Here is a 21,318-nt window from a genome sequence, read left to right as displayed (position 1 = left end):
ATTTACGACTTTTGTAGTTTATTGTCTGTCTTCTCAGTGCAATATAAGCTTCAGGAGGCAGAGATCTTCGTTTATCTCAATTGCTGAATAGAATAGTGCCCGGCATATAGTAAGTGCTCAATAAATACCTGTTGAATAAATGAATGAATGAATGAATAAATACAAACACTTTTTGCCACCGAGCCCCTTCTTAATTAGAATCGAAGAGTCGAGAAGCCTCATTGGGACTTCTGCACAAGAAAAAACAAGCAAAATCTGATCCTGTCAAAAATACATTTTCGAACTGTTTGCCTTCCCCAAAAAATGTTTTTTTAAAAAACTGCTCAGTCTCCAAGGCTGGTCTTGTGTTGGTTTTGGGGTGGGAGGAAAATAAAGCGTTTTCGAAAATAATGTATCAGTTAGGATCAACACATTTACTAAAGCTGTAACGTTTAACAAAATTTACTAAAGCCATAATGTTCTCTACTGGTTCCTTGAGTGTTTTGGGTTAGTCTTCGAGCACAATTAGGATCCAGACTTTGAGGCCTAAGACTGACTATAAAATTAAATGGATTTGGAGTTGGACGACTTGTTCTAATCTTTAGGGAAACAAATTCCACGGGTTAAAAAAAAAGAAAAGAAAAATATTCAATTTGATGACTCTTGATGATGGGAGCATTATCTGAAAGAGGAAAACTATCTCCTGGCAAATTAGCGGCTCCTACAAACCATCCGCGTCAATGTCACAGTCGAGAAGAACAGAGGGTAAGAGGCTGGCCGCGACTTTTCAACTCAGACAGCCTGCATAAACCTGAACATTAAATATCCTAAGGAGAAAGAAAAAAAAAAAAAAAAAACAACTCCTCAGTGGTTGTATTTATCCCAAATGCAAAACTGTCTCCTTTGTTGAGGTCGGCCGGACTGACGCAGCCGGGAGAACAATGTCGGGTCTGCTGGCGGGCCATGTGCTAATGTGCTCATGCATTTCAGGCCGCAACAGATGGCTGTGAGAACATTCGGCCGGCGCCTGCCTGGGTCAGGACGCAGAGCCCAGAGCCTGCTTCCCCGTGCTGTCCCGTTATCAAAACACTGCTTCTCTTTGGAGAGATGATGGCTGTCCAGGGGGAGGCAGGCCGGGCCCCTTCTGCACACTCCAGGCACCACGAGAGAGCAAACAAACAATTATTGGGCAGGACGGGTGGTTTGTTTATTTGAATTATGTCGCATAACTGAAAAATATTTTCATATGATTAAAAGTCAGAAAAAGAGAGACACATGCTCTATTATTCCAACGTGTTAGCTCATGGGCACCACTCAGAGTTTTCATCTCCTAGGCCCTGGACTTGGTGTTTCGTGTGCAGTTTTCATTTCTCTTGCTTTCCGTCGGAGGAGCCTGTCTTCCATCCTTTCCCACATCTCAGTAGATCATTGAGGAGGGAAAGTAACTCCGTCCCCCAAAACAGACAAACAAAAAACTAAACAACATAAAACGTGGCTTTCTTGCAACTACAAAGCGAGGCTCCGAAGAAATTCCTGTGGGAACAAGCAGTTAAGTGGGAGGCCCCTGGCCTTCTCCAGCGCCGGTCCCATCCTGTTCCCCTTCAGAGGAGAAGAAACCCTACGTTAGCCATCATTTTTGCTCTCCCCCTCCCCCACCTTGAAGCAAAGGCTGGGACAGGTTGGGCTATGCCAGCAGCTCCAGGCGAGCATGTCCCAGAAGAGGGGGCAGGAGGGTCAGTGACCATCGTTCTGTTCCCCCACCCACGGAGCCTGGTTGAGCTGCCCAAGCAACCCTGTCCACTTCTGCTTGTGTCCCCAGAGCCGACACTCACTTAGATGAGAGCACAGAAAGGTTTGCCCCAGATCCACACAGAGGCAGAGAAGCACCTACATGCACAGAAAGGGCAGAAAACCCCTACGCTCTCCCTCTCTGAAACAGATAAGCAGGCGTGCCCCCAGCCACCTGGCCTTCGAAGTCGGTCTAAGTGTCCTGGTGCTCGGGGGGAGCACGGGGAAGCTGCCGCGTGCCCCAGCCTCTCCCCACAGCCGTCTGTGGTGCCCAGCACCTCTCCTGTTAATGCCGCTGCTTGGGCAAGCATGGCCTCTCCAGAAAGCCCTGTGAAAATGCCCATCACCTGGGAGGGAACACACGGCAAGCCATCAGCACAGGTCGGTCTGCAAAGTTGTCTTGATAATACCAAGGAGGGTCCTGAGAACCTAGAACAGGTGGGGTGGGGAAGAGAAGGAATGGGAGACCAATGGGATCAGTGTCACACGCGAATGGAAGTAGGCTTTGGAGAGGGGCATGAAGGGTGTGTTAGTTAGGATACAGGTCAGGAGCCATAACCAAGACAGTGGCTTAGATAAAGTTTAAAGCCCAGGGGTGGGCGTGGTCCAGAGCTGGTCTGGAGGCTCAGACAGGAAGGCAGAGGAGGAAAAAAGCCCCACAAGGCCATATATTTTGATCTGAATCCTTAATAGTCCTAAACCTTTTTCTTATCTAGACTTCCCATTAGTGATGAACTCTGCTCCTGAACTCTGAGAAATGAGAGGAGTGAAAGACACGGAGATTTTGCCTAGGTATCTCTGGAACACTTTTTGAAACCAAGAAAGTGAGATCCAAAAATGTGACTCATTTGTTTTCTGACCTGGGAATTGTTTGAAATTTAAGAGGCAATCCATGATGATACAACCCACCGAGTAGAGACTGAATTCAGTGAAACTTTAATAAGAAAAGCTCACATTGACGGGGCTCTTACCATGTGCTAGGTGGGCATTGTTTCGGCTGCATCGATTCAAGGACTATTTTTACTATTTGACCCGTGATGAACCGGAAGCCCAGAGATTATGTAGGTGATGACTTGCAGAGGTGAGTCTGAGACCCCAGGCTTATATAGGTGATTCTGTGCTGGCACATCAAAAAGTACACATGATCCCTTTAAATTGTGTTACTTTAAAATATTGATTTTTTTTTTTTTTTTTTTACAGCAGAAGAGAAAAGCTCTATTAGAAGGGAAAGTATACTTCCAGACATGGAAGCAGGCCTGCGCCATGAACGAGAGAAGCGTGGCTCAAAGGCCTAAAAATATTGATTTTTAAGTTAACTTTCTACTTTGGGATAGAACAGTTGCCATGGTAGCGCGGAGTTACACATCCCCGTCTGCCAGCTTCCTTCAATGTTAACGTCTCGCCTAACCTCGGAGCATGGGGCAGGATTAAGAAATCAACCTTGTTTCGCCGATATTAACTGAGCCACATTCGGGCTTCACCAGCTCTTCCACGAAGCCCTTCGCCTGTTCCAGAGATGAGTGGAGGGTGAACAACCCAGGACACCACACTGCGTTTATTGATGTCTATTCTTAATAGTGTTGGCCAGAGTCTTGCTCGAAGCAGTTGTAAGTACTGTGCCCATGGAGCACGTTATACGGATATCACGCTGTTGTAAAAACTGGGCACAGAGAAAGCTAATCACCACTGTGCTAAGATTCGGTGTAAGGAGATTTACGAGATTAGCGGGGAACTCAGGTGAGCACGGTACACTGGGAGGAAGTATTAAAATCCTTGAGAGGGGAAAGGACTGAATCTCCCAAGGGACAGCTTAATTAAGGCACAACAGATGACAATTCCCCTGAAAAAGGATTCGAGGAGAAAGACGTGCCACAAAGACAGCTCGGGGCAGGGGAGGGTCCATGCTACACAGTGGCAAGAAAAGGAGACAGTCTTCCTCAAAATCTCCTTCTAATTTCTATGTGACTCATGTGACTTGTGCTGCTGGGCGACCAAGAGTTTACAAGGGAACGAGAGCGAGAGGAAAACAGTGACAGGGGTCTATGTATTGGTGCAGACACGAGAACCACGTCTATTCCAGAGCTGCCAACAAACCGAACAAGCCTCATTTCTGCAGCTAGAAAGAGCTTGGTTGCTTTTAAATCTGCACCGTAAACAACCAGAGTCCGCCTTAACAGAGCCAATAGGGAACCTTTACTACAGAGCACCACCAGTACACCTAGCTGAACCACTTAGAAATTCGGGAAAAGTCTGCTGGAAAGCGAGGGTTAGGCACCAGGTTTTGACACCTGCAAGGTCATACACGGCATATTTCTCCCTCCGAAGCCTCCCAAGCAGGCATTCTCCTGCACCCTCACGTCACCATTAGGCCCGGCACTATGGGTTTTTTTTTTTTTTTTTAAGGACTATAAAACAATAACCGAGAAGGGGCGAGAAATGAGGAGAACGGAAGACAAGGAAACGCGATACAGTAAAAGCAGGCTTTCTCTACGTGACATATGGCTCTGCTCTCCCAGCCCCCAAGGCCCCCGACTCTACCTCTGCCTTTCTCCATATGTATGTGCCTAATTTAGAGCGTAATTCCTTCCCCCCTTCCCCCCTTTTTTTTCCCTGGGACAATAGATTATAATTAACAATGGGTAAGAAAAAATATGACTCTTATGGGGCGGGGGGGAGGGGTGCATGTCACAAAGTCTTTTCCAAAATCAAAGCAGAAAGCTTCCAAAAACACATACAATTAGAGGAATTTCACAGAACAAACCTAACCCTTACCTTCAGGCTAATGCAATCACAAGGAATAAATGCACGGGAGATTTGCATGAAGGTGACTAAAATTAATCAACTCTATCGCGCCCCCTTGCAAAGGATCGAAGAGCAGATGTAAACCTGGCCGAATTGACAATACGCGAAGCAATGATTAGCCGCAGCGTGACGGCTCGCTGACCTGGTCGGCACCACCTGAGAGCAGTTCAGTGTAAGTCAGGAACCACGGTGTCAGGGCTGGAAGGAGACAAGGATCTCCCAGCGAGGTTCGTGCCCTTCGGGAAGGCCAGCTAAAGAGACAACGGGAGGATGAGGACACCGAATGATGTCATTCTACCCGTGCAAGACGACTCATGGATAATGGATGACTCAGGAGATGGAAAGGGGAAGGACAGGCCAGGGGTCCAGAAGGTGGGGACGGCTTTGGGAGGGATGGGGATTTTCCCTGGCCTAGAAAGATGAATTGGATGTGAGCATGGAATTGAGAGATGCTAAACGTTAGTCCACCCTTGGGTGTATTCTGCTCGGAGGACTCTGGCATTCTTCTGACTATGGAAGAAGCAAAGCCAACTCATATGGGGTAGGACCTGCTCCCTAATGTAATGTCTCTAACACCTGGCGGTACGTCGAAACCACCTGGCTGGTTTGTCTCTTCTTAACATCCACACACGCCGAGGACATTTGACCCCAAACCTAATGAGTCGGCATCTCCAGGGCTGGTTCCAACATTCTGATCCACTGAGCTACTCCCACAACTCCATCTCAAAGATGAAGAAACTGAGGCTCAGGTAAAGAATATGATTGGCCCATGAGCCCATATGTGAATTCGTTTAGCAGGTGAATTTCCAACCATTCCCCCAGCCCTTCTCTGCCAACGGCGTACTCAGAAACCCCACTGCCTGGGAAGCAAGCGTCCCTAGAACAGTTCTCCTTGGCTGGGTCCTGCCTCCTCCCACCGGGTCCTGGGGTGTGAGGGCTCACAGAAGCCTCCATACCTTGTGAGCTGCTTCCTTGTAAACAGCTTGTAGACTCATCTACAAGAAAAAGAAGGAGATTTTTATTCCACCCCTGGAATCGAACCGTTTGTCCTTGGCAAGGTGGGGGGAAGTGTTCAAAGAAAAAAAAAATGCTGACCTTACAAGTTTGCTTTTTCTTGCATGTCTCTGGCCTCAGCCTCCTAAGGCAGCTGCAGACACATTGCCTCTGAGTAAGTACGGGGCGCTCTCTTGCCCCTTAGCCCAAACCTCATTCTCTCTAGGCTGCCATCATAGGGGTTCCTTACAAATATGTTTAGGCTCTTTTCTCATTTTTTGAAAGGATGTGTATAAACATGCAAGTCCTGCTCTATTTGAGCCAAAACAAACAGGTTCGTGTTTGCAAACGCTCCAGTGCCTCTCCCTGCCCCTCTCATAATTTACTAAGATACCATCCCACCCCCAACCTCCGGATTTCTTTCCAGATACCTTTGGATCCCTGAGCCAGAACTCTCGTCAGTTTCCACCCTCCCTGCAACACTTCCTCCCATGAGGCTTTGCAGCGCCTGCCAGCCCAGCCCGACCCGCTTCCTTATCTGGCATCCAAGCAGCATCGTTCAGACCAACACTCAGCTGCTGGTAAGCGATGCTGGCCTTTCCTCTGGATGTCTCGCCCTCCGTCTCGGCCCTCCCAAGGCCGCTCGCCCTTTCTGTTTCCAAAGGGAGTTCCTGGTGAATCCTCTGAGGCCAGGTGTCTCTGGCCGCCCGGTCCCGTGCACACCCGCTGCCCTTCCCTCTGGCCCCGCGTGTCGCCCTGGACGTCCTATCAGTTTTGCTTGGACAAGGTTATCTGTCAAGGGACTGGGGCTGCTGGCCTAAGTGGGGTTTAGAAGTCGCTCATCAATTTCATTCATCCTTCCTCCTCCTTATTAATTCTGAACACCCGGCCAGTCGCTCCTTCACTCATCGAATGTTTCTGAGGCGCTCATGGCATACCCGGCACTGAATAAGCCCCGGAGTAGCTGGGAGGGTGCTGGGGGCCCGTAAGTATTAAGATTCAATGTGACAGGTTTAGGAGATAGTTTAGAAATCAAATTCAAAATTGCCTAAGGAAACAAATCGAATAATCCAAGTGACTAAAAGTCTCTCCCCCCCCCCCTTTTGTAAATGAACAAGTATCAGGAGACAACAGAAAACACAGCACGAACTTTGTCTGGGGCCCAGGGAACTGGTCATAAATGAGGCCTTAGCAACACAGTGCAGTGTGTCCCACTCATTTAAGGACCTTGATTAGGTGCCTCCATTACCGGTCCTTCCTCAGGATTTCTGCAGACTGGCGCCTGTGGGCTCGTGGTGACGCTCTTAGAAACCCAACAGGTGTGAAAAAGTTCCAGCCATCTGTTGTATATCAATATGAACATAGTTTAAAATGGTTAAGATGGTGAATATTATTATGTCCTTTTTTTAAACAAAATAAATTAAAAAAAACCCTGACAAGTCTCTTCCAACCACCGCTCCCCTTGGAAAACGAAACCATTTTCCCTTACGCATATGTTCACGGGCAGAACCAAAACGGGGTCATTTTCCGCAGAGGGTGAGGTGGGCAAGGGCCCGGGGCGGAGGAGCCACGCTCTTAGAGGAGGCCTTGTCCGCGTATGTCCCATAGAGACGCAGCAGGCAAGGGACAGAGCAAGCCACACACCAGGGCACCCCAGCTGCTCGGCCCGGCAAAAGCCAACTGCAGCCAGGGGTCTCAACCTCTGGACAAATACCAACCGAGGCATTTATTTCTCGTTATGTGGAGAAGGCAGGGATTCTCCACCTTTACCTCTGTCGCCAGAATTCCGATGGGTTCGTCGAATGCCTAGTTCTTACAAGAAGCGAGTTCTCTGAAGTGATAAAATGTTGAGTGGAAACAAATAAAAAGATGGGCTTATGCCTCGAGTGAGGAAAGCACGAAAATGTCCTCAAAACGCAGCTGCCCACGTTGGCAATCTCGCCGCGCTCTTCATTCGTCTGGTGTCATACGGCTCTGAGTGAGGAAGGGGCGTCCACTGGAGTCCGTTTTGCACTTCGATTCATCTCGACTGAGTTCTCTGGGCTCGCGGGCTATTTAAAAATTAGGATTTAATATCGCCTCTCATCTCCTCCTTCTCTTTTCCCTGATCCTCATTGAGAACAGTGAAAAGGCTCCTGGCAGGTGGGTTTCGCAGGTGTGCGACCCACGCGCACAAGAGCCCTGACCTTACTTTAATGATCTGCCGTCACCATCTTAAAACCTTTAATGATCTATTTAAAACAAGGGGCCCCGCAAAATTATGTAGCCGGTCCTGTCTTGGGTAACGAGAGACTCTTTGAGGTGGATTTCACAGTTTTCCACATCCTGGCCATGAGGCTCCTCACACTGTCCCCACTCTCACAGCGGGCATCAAAGTTTCTTCCTCGTCATGACCGCAGACAGCAGGAAAAATCATTTCTTAGGTCCTAAACCGAGATAAAATTTATAGTCTATTGTATAGTCTAAAATTTACAGTAGCAACACCAGTCTTAAAAAGGATACAGTCCTTCAATTCCAGGTACTAAAATGATTCGGCTTTAAAGAAAATAAAATTCCCCTGTGGGTCCCAGTTGTACTAAGTGGGGGAAGGGAAAGCTAATATAAGGAAAACATATCCGCTCCTTAAAACTCTTTAAACATTCTGGTTCCCATGTAGTGTATGCAACCATGTCTGTTAATAGTAAACAAAATACAGCTTCCGTGCCTAAGAGCCAAACTCCTGCATGAAAACCAGGAACGTAAGTTATACTGACAACCAACCAGCTCCCCTTCACCCCCTCCCTCCGCCCCACGCCCGCTGTGGGATTTAAAGTATTTTTGTGAAAACAGCATTTGTTGTCGTTGTTGTTGTTTTAAGGGATGAGAGTGAGAGATCTAAATCGATTCTAATATATTTCAAATATATTCATTATCATGCGCGAAAAGCGAATTCCCATTTTGTGGTTCTTCAGGGAGAGTGACAGAGCCTTGTTCGCGACAGCCCCGGGCATAAGCAGTCATTGTGTGGCTTAATTAGATATTCCCCGTGCCAGTGTGAGGGACATATGTCTATTCAGTGTAACAAACACCGAGAGCTGCCGGGCACATTCGTGCTCTCGCTCCGCGTAGCACAAGTGCTAGCTCTCCCAAGGACCTGCGGCCCCAGCCGGCCCCGCACGCTCGGCCTGCATTCACCGATTGGTTCCAGTTTATTAACAGCCTATGAACTTCTCATCGGCTCCTGGACTGGTCAGGACCGTCACCTGCAACTGCCGGGCCCGAGTCAGCTTTCCTGCTCCTTGGAGACGGAGACAGGCTGAGTCTGGCTCTGCTGGACGGGGTGCACCCTACTTTTCAACACAAAAGACGATGTATGGGGGGAGCTGCAAACTGCAAGAGGGGGAACTCGCAGGTCGACTTTTTCACTCAGTCCCAGCTGGGAAGGCCTCCCCATGTGTGGACCCAGCAACTCTAAACTAGATTTGGATAACTTTGAAAGCAACTTACATTGTTATCACTTCATGTTCTAAATGTAACTTTAGACGCATGGGAGCCGTGTCTCGCCTTCTCTTTGGAAAGGGCAGAAAATGAAAAGGCGGGGTGGGGGTCACAGAGACAAGAATGTCCCCGTTGTTTACTTCCTGTACTCTTCTTCGCGCCTGTGAGTTTCTACTCCCCCCCGCCCCCCACTTAGAAATGAGCCCAATTTCTTTCACCTGAAAAACCACTTTACACCATGCACAAGCTTCCTCTGGATGCTGTTACAAAGTAACAGCTTAAATAATAGAAATGTATTTTCTCAGGGTCTTGGAGGCTAAAAGTCAAAGACCAAGGTGTGGGCAGGTAGGTTCCTCCTGAGGTTGAGGAACAATCTCCCACCCTGCCTCTCGCCTTGGCTTACAGTCGGTTGCCTTCCCTCCAAGTGTGCCTGTCTCCGAGTCCCCTCTTTTTATAAGGACAGAGTTGTATTGCATTCAAGCCCACCATAATGACCTCATTGTAACTTGATCACCTCTGTACAGGTCCCATCTTCAAATAAGGCCACATTCTGAGGTACCAGGGGTCAGGACTTAAATATATCTTTTTTGATGGCTTGAAATCACCATTTTATTATTCCCGAAGATCCAGAGGGTCAGCAGTTTGTTCTCAGTCACCCAAGGGCACCGGTAATGGGTACACATCCACGGCACCAAGGATGCGGAATCCTTCCTGGTGCAAAAGCGAACAGAGGGGGTTTGCACCACGAAAGCAATTGCTCAAGCCTGATAACAGCCCTAGGGGAAGTCTGCAATGAGAAACAGGAGGCCGCTGGGTGCCCTGACTCTCGGCAGGGACATGCACACGTCCGGCAGAGGAGGGCGGACGATCTGGCCAGCTCCGCGGCAGGCCGGGGTCACCCTCCTACAGGACCTGGCATCTGGTGACCAACGGAGGCTGGCTGCGGACAAGCACCGCCCCACTGAGCCTGCGCGGTGACCCAGGAATGAAAGACGGCGGTCAAAGGGAGGCCCCCCAAAATAGGAAAAGAGGAGCGAGGCGGGGAGGAACAGGGGTCTGTTACCAGGTCCGCTGTGGACATTCACTTTCTCGCAAGTAGCTTTAAGCATCTGTGAAAAGAAGTATAATAAGGATCACCCTTTATGCAGGAAAATAGTCTAAAAATAATAAAAGAACATGATGGCTGGGATTCATTCATTCATTCATTCAAGTACTTACCCAGGGCTTTATATGTCCCAGACACAGTCCTAGGCCCCAAGAATAAAAATACAATTTTAAGTCGGGAAGAAAACAGAGCACGCAGGGGAAGGGGCGACAGTCGCTGCGTGGTTACGGGGCGGGGACGGCAGCTGGGGTAGGGGGGCATTGGAGGAGAAGCCCGCGGCAGCGGGGACGGTGGCGGGCTCTGCGGAGAGGGCGCTCTGGGGACCGGACACAGCAGGAGCGACAGCGCCCAGGCGGGGGCGGGGCTGCCGTTGCGGAAAGGTCCATGGGGCCTGCGTGGTCGGGCTGCGGGGCTGGGGAAGAGTGGCGGGACGCGGGGTCTGAGAGGTGGGTGGTCTCCGGGCCTCCCTCCCATGCGGCCCTCCAGCAGAGCCACTGGCATGGTGGCCGGCTTCCGGAAGCAGCAAAGCTCAGCGCTGCGGCTGGGGAGAGGCTTCCGAGCCCCTGGGTTTAATTCTCAGTGTGTTGGGGGAATTTCCAGCAGCTTTGGGGTAAGAAGGACTGACCTGCCCTGGTTCACATTTTGTTAGGGACGGGGGCTAGCAGTGGTCCCGTCCTGGTGTTCGTGGAGGAAGCTTGGGTGGTGGTCATTTGTCCAAGAGAAAGTTAAAACCGAAAGGTCAGACGAGGACATCCGTAACATCGCAGGGCTGGGAGGAAGAGCAGAAATACGGTGCCACGGCCTGAGTCCCCTTCGTCTTGTCCTCCAAGCCTCAGCTCCGTCCTGCACTGCAGGCCTCGTGCACAGGCAGGGGAGGGGGCACGCTCCGGGGAGACGCATCCGCTTGGCCGGTACACCCCTCTCCCCAAGGAGAAGGATGCAGCAGGAGCAACGTGGGAGGGGAGCCCCTAGACATGGGCCCAGGGCAGGCTGCCTGAGTCTGAGTGTCGGGGGCCGTTCTGGTTTAGGCCGTGATCACAGAGAACTGGAGACATCCAGATCTGACCATCGGGCCGCAATGTGGATGATCAGTTAATTCCCCAGCAGACAGCATCTCCCGCTCGGTACCGAGTCTCCCACAGGCATGTAGCCATGGTGCGGGCCCAAGATGGGGAGAGAGTCCCAACATCCACACGGCATCCCCGTGGCAGGGACAGGGAGAGTAAGGACCGGGCGGGGGAGCACACACGGAACCCTCCGCAGGGGCACTTGGTCAGGGCCCAGAACCTGCGTGCAGCACAACCCTCTTTCACGGACTCTGGAAGAGACTGTACGGCTCGAGACCCACGACAGAACCCCGCGTGCCCTTGCCCCCTTCCACCTCTCCAAGGCCTAATGACAGAAAAGAGACAGGTAAGAATCGCCAGGTGACAGTGGGGGGGGGGGGACAGATGTGAGGACAGGGAAGAGGGCCATCCAAGGAAGCTGGGCCTGAACACGGGGAGGCCCCATAGGGTGGGGACACATTTCCGGGGTTTGCCCAGCTCACGGTGCCATGCTTTTCTCGGGACACTATTTGGCATCTCTGTTGGCACCATACGATCACGAGAATTTCACTCACGGGGCGTCCTCTTAGAGAAAGCACTGCATTTGACCAGGAGATCCGTAGGGATAAGTGGCAAGGGCGTAGGCTCCAATGAAAAATGAATCTTCCGAAGAGGCTGAGCTTTGTTAATGGGAGGGCAGGAGAGGGGTTTGGGGAGACAAGTTTAGGGCCTGCGGCTGCGGCTATTACTGTGTGTCATACGGGGAGAGGAGCCAGAGAGATTGGAGAGGGGAAAGGAGAGAGAGAGAGCACGGATTGGAGTTGGTAGTAGACACTCGTAGAGGTAGCAAAGTTGGGAGTAGGTGCAGAGAAGTGTCTGGTGGGGAGTTCGGGGTGACGGTCTCCTGCCGAGTGTGACGTGTGCAGTGCGAACCTTCAGAGGCCCGTGAACGTATCCTAAAACCACAAGAGGGGTGACAGAGAAGAGCTGCCCCCCCAGAGGGCGCCCCGGGTAGGGGGGAGGGCTTCTCCAGCAGCGGCTGCCCCTCTGCCCTGAAAGTCACACCAGCTCAAAGCAAGCGGCAGAGCCTGCAGTGGAGGGAACGGAGGAGTGGGCAGTGGAGGTGGCCCAGCTGGCTCTCGCCAAGCCCCGCCCAGGGGGCAATGTGACCCCACGGCCCCTGCCAGCCCTGCCAGAGGCGTCGTGTCGATCCAGGCTAGGACCCACAGCGCTGAGTTCCCCATCCCTCATACTCACACCAGGATTTTAGACCTGAAGAGTGATGGCTGTCTCAAGTCTCCCCTTTGATAAAAGGCACACGAACCCGCTTTATGGATGTGTGTGCAAGAATCTAAAACTGCAGGCGAGTCCCTGCTCTATCAAAGCAAGTGGAAGCCGGCCCCGAACGCCCTGCCTCCCTTGAAACGGATCCACCGTTAAAACCGGGAAGAATCAAGTCAGTTAGTTACTAATGGTGTTATTGCTCTTCCTGAGCGAATACTTCCTGTCTCCTCATTTGGGGATGAGCAGCTGCCATGCGCCAGGGAAATAAAGGTCGTAATAAGGGATGAAGGAGCATGAAATTGGCCCTGACCTCAGTCTCCATGCAATGTGGGAAGCAGGGCCAGTTGCCACCGCAGCTGCACCTCTTTCCCTCCCGTCGGAGAAGGAGTCGCTGGAGGCCAAGCCCGCCCTCGGGAGCATCTAGAAGATCCTGTCATTCCAGTCACCGTTAGGCCAGGAGGGGTCCCGTCCCCGCAAGAGATCCTCCGACCAAGAGATCGCCATTCCGCAAACCTCTAGGGGAGGCTCTCCCTGACAGAACTGCTGGTTTCCGCCCCCCGTACACCCATTAGCATCTACGAGCACTGCAGGAGGAGGCACAGGGCGAAAGAAACAGAGAACAATTCACCCCTGCCTGCCTCCGTCCGAGCTCGGCATCAAGAGATCCTGGGCTGGTCCCCAACTCTCTCTGGGCCTCGGTTTCTTCACCTGCAAAAGGAGCAGCTGCCCCCTTCCTAACTCAGAGGGACACAATAAGGCTAAAAGGAGGTAACAGATGTGAAAGTGGTTTGCGGAAAAATAAGTACGAGGGTGTTCATCAGCCGGGAACACGCCCACCCCAGCTGGTTAGAACTGGCCATGTGGCCACCAGGGCCGAGCATCTGCCCGCGCCCCTGAGCCTGGTGGCAGCGTCTTGCACGGAGCTTGCTGGCTCGCCTCTGCAGTGCCCTGTTGGGCAATGTCAGGTTGTGACATTGCCGAAAACATGTTTTGACTGAAGAACAGAGGAAAGCATGTCTCAATCCTTCTAGGAACTGCATCGAAAAAGAGAAGATTGCAGAGGGAGGGTGTGTCGCGGTGGCTGTGGCTGAGGGCGTTCCCTCTTTCACCCTTCCTTCGCCACCTCCCTCCTCGTCCATCTTCCCATCTGTTCCTCGTCTCCATTCCAGCCATCGTGGCCTGTTCTCTGCCCCTCCAACCCCCCAGCTTTGCCTGTCCCCTTCGCAACCCCCCAGTCCACCCAGTCCTTCTGCTTGCCAGACTCTCCTCCAAGAGGTCTCGGTGGCAAGCGACTGCTCCCTCTTCTAAACACCTAAGGCAAAGCCTCGCCGTCCTCAAAACCGTGCGTGGTCCTCAGGCCAGCAGCATCAGCATCCCCTGGGCGCTTGATTACAGCAAAGCATCTCGAGCTCTGCCCAGGCTCACGGACCGGACCGGGCTCTGCACTTTAACGAGATCCCCAGTGCTTCAGTGCTCTGGTCCATGGCAGCTCCGGCTTCCTCCCCCAGCTCCAGCACGCAGGACTCTCCGCTCGTCCCTGCCACGGAACCTGATACGCAGGTCAGGGGTTCACGTGTGTGTACCGTAGAGCCTCAAGTGGATTATAAACTGCTAGAAGGCGGGGAGCCCGCGGTTTCTAAGTGCCTGGCACAGGGCCGTGCGCACAGAGCCCGCCCGGTGGACTTGGTCAGTCTGTCTCGATGCGGCCTCTGCACTCATTCGTTCAGGCATTTACTGAGCACCTGGCAGGGGCCCAGCCTGTTCAGGCAATGGGATGGCGGCCCCGCCTCGAGAGCAGAAGAAAAGACACACGTATAAACAAGTGGGCAAGTAAGCGGTGAGACCATTTCAGCTGCTGGTACACACCTCGGAGAACCAAGCAGGGAGCAGTGACGATGCCTGGCAGCCAGAAGTGGCATTGCCGGGGTCGGGGGACGCCATTAGGGCGGGTGGTCTGAGAAGGCCTCTGTCGGGACTCCCACCTGCACCGCGAACTCAGTGATGAGAAGAGCGGGGCTGAGGTCTCCAGACAGAGGGAGGGGCCCGGGCCCCAGGCAGGACGGGCTTGGACCTTGTCCCGCACACGCCGACCCTGCCCCCTTCCGAGCAGCCACACACACACCTTCCACATCGCGCCATCTGCCTGTGCCCTCCGGGAGCGGAGAAACCCCGGGTCTCGGGTCCGTCGATCTGTGTCTGTCTGCTCGCCAAGGAGCCGCCGTCCTGCGCTGTCGGGTGGCTGTCCCTGGCCATTCTCTCACCCTTTCTCCAAAGCCAGCTTTGCTCTTTCTTTAAACCTGATCAACTATCTGCGTGTCCAGGTGACGGGGTGAGGAAGAGGGTTTGTTTTACCTACGCGATTCTTAAATCGGGCTCACTATATACTACATGGGACAAGGCAAGGCCACCTTGACCCCTGATATGTACCACTCAGAGTCCAGCCCTCCACTGGGCACCAACCTCATCTGGGATTTCGAACTAGAATTTGCATTTAACAAGACCCCCAGGCGATCTGATCTGGAGCAGAGTTCTGTCTCCAGGCTCCGCCATCTCCGGAAACCACCAAACATGGTACCTAGGACAACAAACGTCCCTGTGAGCCAGGCGCACACCACTCCTCACTTGGAAAAGTACCTCTGAGGTAGACATAAGCATAATTATGAGCTTCGTTCTGGAGATGAGTTCACCAAGGCACAGGGAGGTTAAGTAAGCTGCCCAGGTTCACAAGCTTGTAGGTGAGAGACCGAAAGCCAGCCCTCCAACCACCCCGCTGTGTTACAGAGGAGTTAGCTCTCAGGTTGTGTTAGTCTGCTCAGGCTGCCGCTGCAAAGTGCACACACTGGGTGGCTTAACGAGCAAAAAGGTTTTGTCGCACAGTTCTGGAGGCTGGGAGTCCAAGGTCGGGATTTCGGCAGGGCTGGTGCCTCCCGAGGCTGTGAAAGGGAACCTGTTCCACGCTTCTCCTAGCTCCTGGCGGTTACCGGCAATCCTTGCATTCCTTGGCTTGTGGACCCATCGCCCCAATCTCTGCCTTCGTTTTCACGTGGCATCCTCCCCGTGTGTACGTCTCTGTGTCCAAACTTCCCCCTTTTTTAAGGACACCAGTCATATTGGAACAGGGCTCACCCGAATGATCTCATTTTAACCGATTATATCTACAATGACCCTATTTCCAAATAAGGTCACATTCTGAGGTACTTCAGTGTAAAATCACCCATAACAGAGATTAATAAAATGATGACAACAGCTGGCACTGAGCCACGCTGTGCCCTCCGTGCCCACGGGTAGCGGCAGCTCACTTGATTCTCACCAGGGTCCTTTGAGATAAGTTCTGTTTTCGCCCTCATTTTGCAGATGGAGGAAACTGGGGCACTGACAGGTAATGTGTCCTGTCGTAAGTCACACAAAAAGCCAGGATTCAAACCCAGGTGGTCTGGCCTCGAAGTCCACGCCGCAGCTCTCTCGAGCGGTGTGTAGGACTACACCGAGGTCACACTTAAACGATCTCTTCAGCAGGTCGTTGCTGGATTTTGGTTCAGTGTGTCCAGGAAATCGTCTCTGAGACTGAGCCATGTGGGTGGACCGCCCGCCGTGTTCATTCAGGGAGCGAGGGACAGGATGGGCTAGCAAATCCCACATCCCGATGCAGAGAAAACATGCACTTAAAGCAAACAAAACCGGGACATGGCCTTCGTCTGAATGAAGACAATACAATAAGTGTCTTTCTGTGATGCCCAGCACGTGGCGAGTGCTCAATAAATATTAACTACTGTTGTCATTTTGCTAAGCATCTACTATGTACCAGGGGCTGTGGGGAAGGCACCTTACGTATATTTCCTTCTAATCTTTAAAACAATCCTAGGAGATAAACACTATTATTCCCATTTTATAGATGGGGAAATTGAGGCTTAAGTGAATATAGCTGAGGCTACAGGCTGGTTCCGACCTCCGATCCAGTGATTAGGACTCTCCTTTGTAAGATGTAAATAGGCCGAACCATTCAGCCGAAAAGCTTCTGAATATCACAGTGGAAAAGTTTTTGCATGTTTGACAAGGGTAGTCTTGACTGTTGCGTTAATATTTCCAGGTCAGAGCATCTTCGGGCGAGGAAGGCAGTGGCCTCCCAGCTCTGGTCTCCTTAACTGCACCCTGGGAAGTCTTCACACTGCCTTTCTCTTTCCCCCGGTGGTCTAATCTGGAGACAGATCCAGCCGCTGGCGCTCACAGACAGGGAAGGACTCCCAGCCAACAGAAAACAACAGGTGAGCTTCTGAACAGTGCCCTTCTGTGCGCTGGGCAGGGTGTCTGCCTGGGCCGACTGCAGGGCCACGCTGACTTCCAGAACCTTCTGTCTCCGCAGGTGTTTTAGGAACTTGGCCTCAGCGCTTCAGTGACCCATATTTTATTACCTTTCAGGTTTCTATAATTCATCATTCACTCCTTTCTGAAAACCTAGAATGAAAGTCTAGCAGCTCAGTGCCCCGGCCTCTCTCCATTCTCTCCCCAAACACATCGGCCTGTTTGTTCTCTTTCTTCCCGGCTCTTCCTGTTGCATTCTGCCCGTTCAATGGGGAAAGAGTGAAACCGGATGGCTGGACCCAGTGCGGGGGGAAATGACTTCAGAGCCACCTTTGTTTCCCCTCATTCCTTTGAGCACACTTGGCCCCGCAGCTCTATGAAAGGGCTTGTTTGAACCATTTGGAACATCTAGCAAGCGAGACACGCTGCAGCCAGAATCGCCCGCATCTTTTCAGGCTGCCTGAGACTCTGGGTTAAACTGCCAAATTTTTTTGCAACAAAACTAACCATGACATTGGACATTGTGTTATAAATTAGCCACAGCCTTCCAAGCAAATTGTCTCTTTTCATTGTATCAGTGTAAGCCTTTGGAACATTTGGCCACAGCTACTGACTTCAGGGAGACTCAGAGAATATTTTTGTTTTGCCCCAAATCAACCCTTCAGACATCAAGTTGCATGTGCTAATATACATATCTTAATTCAGTTATTCTTATCAGAAGATGCCTGTTAGTTACACTGTCATTTCTCTGCCCCAAATTCTGCCACTATGCTTTTGAGTTTTGGGGTGGCAGGAACTACCTCCAATCGTCTTTAAAACAAAAAGATGTACTTTTCTTTTTATTATGCTTTTCACAACGATTATTTGAAGTTTCTTTTAAAGAAGATTCCTTTTCAGATAGATAGTGAGAGGTATTAAAATGTATTATAGCATTCTGACATAATAAATTTCAGTATTTGGTACTCGCAGAAGCAATGAAAATTTCTATTTCTGGTAGATCACTCTGAGTTTGGAAAAAAAAAAGTATATACTCATCTGCTTGAGCTATGTCACCAATAGCCAAATCCAGCTTTTATTACCTAAAAATTTTTGGAAAAAATACTCAGATGACACCTAATTTCTTTTCCTAGTTTGTTTTCTTTTCCATTTTTATTCTAAACACACACAAAAGTCACAGGACAAATCTGGACTTAGAAATAATCTTAAGTAGTAAGCTTTATTAAAATCAGGTTCAAATGACATTTATTTAAAATAAAATAGGATATATTTCCCCCACAATATTTGTAAAACACACCTACAACATTTAATAATCTTCAGTGTTTTAACCAGAACAGAGAACATATTACTGCCTGTGTCCTTCCACACTAGAAATAGGGACAACTGTGATAATGATATGGCTTCGAAACAACATCACAAATCACTATCGACATCATATCAGCTCCCAACTACTTGATTAACATGTACTCCGTTTTGAAAACAGGCATAATTCATAGCCTTTCACATCTTCACAGCAAGGATCTTTATTTAACCTGAACTGTTTCTAAGTGTGATTTAGACTGTCAAGATGGTTCCCAGGTGAGAGGGGACCATATGTCTGGAAGGAGCCTTGCTCCATCCAAGAACACTTACCAAAGGTAAACCACCCTCCCCTCCCCATGTCCTCTCTCTGCTCCCGGCCTTTACCCAGAAGGAAGCTAAGTGCTCCTTCCCTGTCTTCCGTGTTCCAGGTAGGATTACCTTTGGATAGGATGGGGGGACCTAAGGGAGGGCAAACGTTAGATGTAGCTGCCACTTCTTGCAGTGATGGTGCAAATTTTAACACCCCTTGGGGAAATGAAATTTTCCAAAGAATTCTGCCCTCTTTGGAAGAAAGTAGCACTTTAAAAAGTAAATTCCGTTATTTCATTACAGGTCCAAGTCCCAGTCAGTTTAAACAGCAAAGACAACCTTTTACCCTTAGCTGGCCTTCTGCGAGAGGACAGTGTCTCTGGTGACAATAGGGGACTCTGAGCGGTGGACAGGCTTTGCAGCAGCATGGCCTGTCTGCTTACAGGAGGTGGACACATGTTTCTCCTCACACACTCCCAGGGACTTTGGGTCGCACTGCCTGCCATTTCAAAGGTTTCGAGTTTCTTGACCCAAAGCTAGGATGGGTGGCGGGGCTGGGGAATGGGCAGGAGACGCTTCATGTTGCTATACAAGGAGAAGGAAATCCGAGACACACACCTTCTTGGGGTGAAAGGAGGCACTGCCACACACATACAAGTCCCTTTAGGCAAAGACAAGAGGGGTTGTTATGGTGGACACAAGTTGTTCCCCAAGTATGTCCTGAATGTGGGAGGCCACGGCAGCTGCCACCCCTTGAGACTGCCCGCGGGGCCCCTGCCAGGGGCTATAATGGCTCGCTGGCCCTTGCCAGCTGTCACACTTTGCATGCCACTGGAGCCCCGGTCCAGCAGAAAGGGCCATCCAAGTCACCAGCTTCAACAAGCGCCAAATCCTGCGCCCATGCTGGGCCTGCACGGCCACCCACAGTCGTCTTCTGGGGCTTCACCAAGAGCACTTGAATGCGCACCAACCAGTGTGTCTGACTGGCAGCATCCTTGGCTGGGGGAGGGAAGAGCTCTCCTTTGGAAGATGCAGTGAGGCCCAGGGCTAAAGGGAACCCTCAGGGGCACCCCTAGTAAAGAGGGGGAACTATTCGGAGGGAGAATAGTGTACCTGTTCCCTTCTCTGACTCCTGGGGTGCCCCTGCTTGTGGATGGAAAATGTACAGGGTGCTGTTTAGGCCACTCTATCCCAGGTTTCGCTTGTCTTGCTCATTCATTTCCTTTTCCTCCTGGCAGGGTACGGCCCAGGGCCCCCACCTAGGAAGCGGGCAAAGGAGGAAGCTGGATGGGGAGGTCGCTGTGGCCTGCTCCCACCTGGCAGCTCAGCTACAAGACAGAGGTATCTTCAGAGTGAGGGGGCTGGTGTAGGGTTTTTGGATGCGGGGTCTTGGGAGCCCTTTCTCCTGGGACATGGCTGGAACCCACCAACTCATCAATACTGGATTAGCCCAGGCTGGCCCTGCTAGCCTGTCACCCAGTCCCGAACCTTCCTCGTCCTGGCCCCCTCCTCAGCAACTTGGAAGCCTGGTCCAGCTGGAGGGAATGCCAGAAGCCGGCCACGCCTAGCTGAAGGCACTTTGTCAGCCCTAGAGATCAACTCCCCTCCGGGAGCCTCAGTCTCACCACCTAGAGCAGGAATTTTTAAAATGCCCAGCTCACAGGGGTCTTGTGAGAACCCAATGTCTGTAAAAACCCTTCAAAAAGCAGAACGCCTTAATGAAAGGTGAAAGAATTAGTGAGGTGTTAATCCTACCTGCTTTACTTCCTTGGTCTTTCTCCTTCCTGCCTATTTCCGCTTGGGGGTGCAGCTCTTCCCTGTGGAGAGCTCTTCCACTCTCCAGAAGCAAGTCCTCCAACACCACATCATATCAGGGCCCCCTGATGTTCAGGGGGTTCCTGCCAGGTTCCTTTCCTCTCTGTGAAACCTGTAGGAAACTCTTGGATTGAGACACTGCTGAGAATTTGCACATTTCAAGGGATGGGCTTTGAGTTAGTGGAGATTTTGGACCAATCTCAGATCTGCGCCCCCCACCCCCGCCATGATGAGGAAATGAACAGGTGGATCCTGCCCTCAAAACCACCACAACCGAATGCAGACACGACCTCCACGTAATACAATCTAGTCTAGGCTACGGGGACATGCTGTCGTCGGTTGGCCAAGTGTGAGGAGAGGAAGTAAAAATGGTCGATCATCAAGGCTTCGAGAAAAAAGTAATGCTGAAGCTGAGCCTGAGGCCTGGGCAGGGTGCTCCAGGCAGGGCTGCAGATGGGAAACAGAGACCAGAGTGAGCTCGTGGGGCCAACACCGGTGGGGAAAAAAAATGAGGACTATGCAGGCACAGCCCAATGGGGCCCTAGTGCCGAAATCTGTTCCCATGGGGTACGGGCCCTTCTCAGTAGATCTCCTCATACCAAAGAGGACCAAGACGGAGACACTCATGTTGTTTCCGTTACACTTGCCATCAGCGCTGCCCAGTAGAAATTTCTGCCACGATGGAATGTTCTGGGTCCATGTCATCTAACAGATGGCCACTAGCCACTCCTGAGCACTTGAAGCAATGCTAGTGCAACTGGGGGGCAAAATGTCTAACTCGATTTTATTTTAATTAGTTAAATTTAAATAGCCGCAGGGGGCTAGTGGCTACATTGTAGGATAGTGGAGGTTTAGATACAAAAAGTCCCTTTGCCCTGTGCCATTTTGCCATGAGCTAGTGACAAGCTGTGGTAGTATGCCCTTATGCTGGGGTAGAAAAATTCCATGGCCACCAAGTAATGCTATTTTACTGGCGGAAGAGACAGATTCAGTCCCGCCCTCAACAGGTATCGGTGTGTGGGTGGTTTGCTTGTTCGTTTTCGATGAGAGGCCAATCCGTGTGAGTTTCTGTTCAAGCAGGAGTCTGGTCACTGAGAGGGTGGACACACATCCCTTTAAGGG

At 51.1% G+C, this 21,318-nt stretch overlaps 1 long non-coding RNA gene across 1 annotated transcript; it reads right to left on the bottom strand.

The window, feature by feature from the left end:
- Window positions 1–850: 850 nt before the first annotated feature.
- LOC118601667 lies at window positions 851–6,031 on the bottom strand. Its single transcript, XR_004950491.1, has 4 exons — window positions 5,994–6,031; window positions 5,526–5,564; window positions 2,115–2,196; window positions 851–1,578 (listed from the first exon to the last, which is right to left on the bottom strand). It is a non-coding gene; the product is annotated as an uncharacterized LOC118601667 (long non-coding RNA).
- Window positions 6,032–21,318: the final 15,287 nt, after the last annotated feature.

The sequence above is a fragment of the Rousettus aegyptiacus genome, unplaced genomic scaffold (genome assembly GCF_014176215.1).
Source record: "Rousettus aegyptiacus isolate mRouAeg1 unplaced genomic scaffold, mRouAeg1.p scaffold_m13_p_4, whole genome shotgun sequence".
NCBI classification, from domain to species: Eukaryota; Metazoa; Chordata; class Mammalia; order Chiroptera; family Pteropodidae; genus Rousettus; species Rousettus aegyptiacus.
The sequence above is the reverse complement of the archived record's forward strand: the minus strand, read 5'-3'. Positions and strand labels throughout refer to the sequence as shown.